Below are 5,821 nucleotides of genomic sequence, written 5' to 3' on the forward strand. Positions count from 1 at the left end.
GGGTCATGGTTTCACGGGACATCCCAGTTAACTGGCCTAAGAACATGTTTAGTGCTTCTGTCCTACCTCCCAGTTTGCTGCTTAGTGCCTGGCGTTTTAAAAGCTTGCAAGTGGACATGCAAGGCACAATTGGTCTCTATTCACCTGGAACAAGAGAGAAAGAAGGAGAGTCAGGAATAAGAGGAGGATATGGAATGTGGCTAATTGCCTCCATGAACAACTGCCCCCTTTGCCATAAGACCAGAAAACTGGATGGTGCCTGGCTACCACTACTGAACATTTTGATTAAAGATTCTGTAGAAAATTCTGATCAAAAGAAAAAAAAATTTTTTTTTGATCAAAAGAGGGAAAAATAAAGAACAGAATTGTGAATTCTCACAGACTCCAGACTTCCTGCAGCCATGAAGGTTGAATGAATCCCTGAAACTATTGCCCTGAGATAATCTTTAAACCTTAAATAAAAAATATCCCCTAAAGTCTTCTCAACACGAAACAATAGTTTAACTTAACTAGTGAAAAGGTCTGCCTTGAGCATTATGCTGTTTTAAGAACTGTCTATATGGGATATAGAGGCAGTGATACACGAGGCAGTTAGTCTACGTTAATGCAGACTTTGTGTATGTTTTGCTATTTATATTCTCAACAACAAAAAACAAAACCAAACAAAAATACCGTATGGATCACAACAACAGAAAATTGTACACCTGGAAGTATTTGAAAAGACCACAATATTCTTAATTGGTAGTAATGACTACCAGGTACCGAATGTTCACTGATACCAGCCATTTTGCGATTGCTTTCTGTGTGGTTTCTCACAGTACATCTCGATAAGTAACCTTTCTCCAGGGCTTGCAGAAACATAACAGAATTGGCTGGCAGGAGGACTCTACGGGGGTTACTCCCCTTTCAGTTTACTTCTTGTAAACCAGGATCGTGATTCCGCTCTCACTCTGAGCAGTAATTAGAGTAATGAAAGCACTTTAAGAAGTGTAATGTGCTGTGCAAACGCAAAGTATTAGTCAAAAAACAAGCCCGCCGTGAATATGGACTTACTCTGATCTTGTCACTTAGCCATCACACGTCTCTTGAGCGAGGGAGAAGATAGCCTCGGTCCTCAAGAAGTGCGGGCTAGTGCGGGCAAAGCGATGCATCACCACCTGCCTAGGGGAGACGAGGCAGGGCAGCAATTCCACCTCTGAGCGCCCAGCTTCCTCTGGTCTGGTGGGTTCATTCTGTCTCATAGGTGACCTTCTGGCTTTGGGCGGTTTCGAGCTCAGAGCCCCCGGGGCACAAGCCGTCACCGGCCCCGGCCGCGTCCCCGCCTCGCCAACACAGGCGTGCGCGCCGACTCTCGTCCCACAGCGTCCTCCCCCGCGCGCGGACGCGCGCCCTCTTCCCTGCGCGCTCGAAAGGTCTCTTCTGCCCGGGCTTTCCAACGCCGCCACCGCACTAAGGATTCAGGGAGATGGAGAAGCCTAGGACCCATTTTAAGGATGGCAGAAGAGCCAGCGAGAGCTGAGGAAGAGACAGCCAAGAGTGTGCTTTGCCTTTATTTGTACCCGTTATTCTCAGTTTTATAGGTCTCCTCCTCTCCGGAGGACGCAGGCCAGGGCCCCGCGCGGGTGCGGGCCCCCGGTCAGGGAGCTGAGCGCAGAGAGGGGCCGAGGGCTCGGGTGCGGAGTGGGGTCCGGAGTCCGAGCGGGTCCCGGAGGCTGGGCGCGGCACGGTGAGACGGGCCGGGTCTGCGGGTGGGAGGGCCGGGGCCGGTTGGGACTCCAGGCGCGGCGCCCAGCCTGCCTGGGCGGCTGGGCGGGGCCGGCGCTGCGGAAGCAGGAAGCGGCGGCAAACCCCGGCGCGGTCAAGGTCACTGCGACCTCCTCTCTCCGCCGGCGGACGCGGGACCCGGCGAGAGCAGCGGCGCGTAATTCACGTAGGTTTGCTTTGCCTGTGGGCTGTTACTCCAGCTCCGTTCGTTGTGCTGAGCGTTCAGTGAGGACTTTTTTTAAGGTTAATTTCAATTTCTTGTCACTGCAAAATGGGACCTCCCTGCCCTATTAAAAGAACAGTAGTCTATAGTTTTTTTTTTAGCCTATTAAAAAAAAAATCAGTATTTGGGAAATTCAGTTATTTGCTGTAAAATCACAATTACTTAAAGCCCATGTATTTGATTGCAGCGGCCCCCCACACCCTAATTTACTGATGTAGACTGAAAAAAAAAAATCCATTTTAAAATGGAAAACTTCACATGCAAATAGCCATTGATGGGATCCTGGTATATCTTCAGCATAATGAACTAATAAAAGAAAAAACGACAGGTCAGCACATATTAAATATTAATTCTTTTTCATACTATCTTTTTTGGGGGAAAACTTGATATTTAATGATAGCATTGAAGTTAAAAAATCAGTCAGTGGAAAAAGTCTTTTGTTCCCAAGTAGGGATTGCAGCTGTTATTCCTATGTGTTGGGCAGTACAGAATGATATTGTATAAACCAAAACCAAACCCACTGCCGTCCAGTTGATTTCGACTCTTAGCGACCCTACAGGACAGGGTAGAACTGCCCAGTAGAGTTTCCAAGGAGCGCCTGGCGGATTCGAACTGCCGACCTCTTGGTTAGCAGCCATAGCACTTAACCACTGCGCCACCAGGGTTTCCCGATATTGTATAGATATTTTATATGTATATATTTTAATTTTAATTGTTGTTTAAGTGAAAGTTTACAAATCAAGTCAGTCTCTCATACAAAAATTTATACACACTTTGCTATATACTCCTAATTGCTCTCCCCCTAATGAAACAGTACACCCCTTGCCTCCACTCTTTCTCTTTGTGTCCATTCAGCCAGCTTCTGACCCCCTCTGCCCTCTCATCTCCCCTCCAGACAGGAGATGCCAGTGTAGTCTCATGTGTCTATTTGATCCAAGAAGCTCATTCTTCACCAGCATCTTTTTCTGTCCCATAGTCCAGTCCAATCCCCGTCTGAAGAGTTGGCTTTGGGAATGGTTCCTGTTTTGGGCTAACAGAAGGTCTGGGGTTCATCACCACCAGGGTCCTTCTAGTCTCAGTCAGACCATTAGGTCTGGTCTTTTTACAAGAATTTGGGGTCTGCATCCTACTGCTCTCCTGCTCCCTCAGGGGTTCTCTGTTGTGTTCCTTGTCAGGGCAGCCGTCTATTGTAGCCAAACACCACCTAGTTCTTCTGGTCTCAGGCTGATGTAGTCTCTGGTTATCTGACCGTTTCTGTCTCTTGGGCTTATAATTACCGTGTGTCTTTGGTGTTCTTCATTCTCCTGTGGTCCAGGTGGGTTGAGACCAATTGATGCATCTTAGATGGCCGCTTGCTAGTGTTTAAGACCCCAGAAGCCACTCTCCAAAGTGTGATGCGGAATGTTTTCTTAATAGATTTTATTATACCACTTGACTTAAATGTCCCTGAAACCATGGTCCCCAAAACCCCACCCCTGTTACGCTGGCCTTTGAAGTGTTCCGTTTATTCAGGAAACTTCTTCGCTTTTGGTTTAGTCCAGTTGTGCTGACCTCTCCTGTATTGTGTGTTGTCTTTCCCTTCACCTAAATTAGTTCTATCTACTATCTAGTTTGTGAGTACGCCTTTCCCTCCTTCCCCACCCTCTCATAACCATCAAAGAATATATTCTTCTCTGTTTAAACTATTTCTTGAGTTCCATATTTATGCCTATTCCCAAGAAAGGTGATCCAACCGAATGTGGAAATTATAGAACAATATCATTAATATCACATGCAAGCAAAATTTTGCTGAAGATCATTCAAAAACGGCTGTAGCAGTGTATCAACAGGGAACTGCCAGCAATTCAGGCTGGTTTCAGAAAAGGACGTGGAACCAGGGATATCATTGCTGATGTCAGATGGATCCTGGCTGAAAGCAGAGAATACCAGAAGGATCTTTACCTGTGTTTTATTGATTATGTAAAGGCATTCAACTATGTGGATCATAACAAACTATGGATAACACTGCAAAGAATGGGAATTCCAGAACACTTAATTGTGCTCATGAGGAACCTTTACATAGATCAAGAGGCAGTTGTTCAGACAGAACAAGGGGATACTGATTGGTTTAAAGTCAGGAAAGGTGTGTGTCAGGGTTGTATTCTTTCACCATACCTATTCTATCTGCATGCTGAGCAAATAATATGAGAAGCTGGACTATATGAAGGAGAATGGGGCATCAGGATTGGAGGAAGATTCATTAAAAACCTGCATTATGCAGATGACACAACCTTGCTTGCTGAAAGTGAAGAGGACTTGAAGCACTTACTGATGAAGATCAAAGACCACAGCCTTCAGTATGGACTGCACCTCAACATAAAGAAAACAAAAATCGTCACAACTGGACCAATGAGCAACATCATGATAAATGGAGAAAAGATTGAAGCTGTCAAGGATTTCATTTTACCTGGATCCACAATCAACAGCCATGGAAGCAGCAGCCAAAAAATCAAAAGAGGCATTGCATTGGGTAAATCTGCTGCAAAGGACCTCTTCAAAGTGTTGAAGAGCAAAGATGTCACCTTGAAGACTAAGGTGCATCTGACCCAAGCCATGGTATTTTCAATCACATCATATGCATGTGAAAGTTGGACAATGAATAAGGAAGACCGAAGAAGAGTTGACACCTTTGAATTGTGGTGTTGGTGAAGAATATTGAATATACCATGGGCTGCCAAAAGAACGAACAAATCTGTCTTAGAAGAAGTGCGGCCAGAATGCTGCTTAAAGGCAAGGATGGCAAAACTGTGACTTACATACTTTGGACATGTTGTCAGGAGGGATCAGTCCCTGGAGAAGGACATCCTGCTCAGAGTACAGGGTCAGTGGAAAAGAGGAAGACCCTCAATGAGGTGGATTGACACAGTGGCTGCAACAATGAGCTCAAGCATAACAACGATTGTAAGGATGGCTCAGGACCAGGCAGTGTTTCATTCTGTTGTACATAGGGTCGCTATGAGTCGGAACCAACTCGACAGCACCTAACAACAACAACAACTCGAGTTCCTGTAATAGTGGTCTTATACAATATTTGTCCTTTTGCAACTAACTAATTTCACTCAGCGTAATGCCTTCCAGGTTCCTCCATGTTATGAAATGTTTCACAGTTTCATCACCGTTCTTTATCGATGCGTAGTATTCCATTGTGTGACTATACCATAATTTATTTATCCATTCATCCATTGATGGGCATCTTGGTTGTGACCATCTTTTTGCTATTGTAAGCAGTGCAGCAGTGAACATGGGTGTGCATATATCTGTTCGTATAAAGGCTCTTATTTCTCTAGGATATATTCCAAGGAGTGGGATTGCTGGTTCCTAGGGTACTTCTATTTCTAGCTTTTGAAGGAAGCGCCAAATCAATTTCCAAAGTGGTTGTACCGGTTTACATTCCCACCAGCAGCGTATAAGTGTTCCAGTCTCTCCACAACCTCTCCAACATTTATTATTTTGTGTTTTTTGGATTAATGCCAGCCTTATTGGAATTTACTTTTTTTTTATTGGAATGAGATGGAATCTCATTGTAGTTTTGGTTTGCATTTCTCTAATGGCTAATGATTGTGAGCATTTCCTCATGTATCTGTTAGCTACCTGAATGTCTTCTTTAGTGAAGTGCCTGTTCGTATCTTTTGGCTATTTTTTAATTTGGTTGTTTGTCTTTTTGTAGTTGAGTTTTTGCAGTATCATGTAGATTTTAGAGATCAGGCGCTGATTGGAAATGTCATAGCGGAAAACTTTTTCCCAGTCTGTAGGTAGTCTTTTTACTCTTTAGGCGAAGTCTTTGGATGAGCATAG

The sequence above is a fragment of the Elephas maximus genome, chromosome 11 (assembly GCF_024166365.1).
Source record: "Elephas maximus indicus isolate mEleMax1 chromosome 11, mEleMax1 primary haplotype, whole genome shotgun sequence".
NCBI lineage: Eukaryota > Metazoa > Chordata > Mammalia > Proboscidea > Elephantidae > Elephas > Elephas maximus.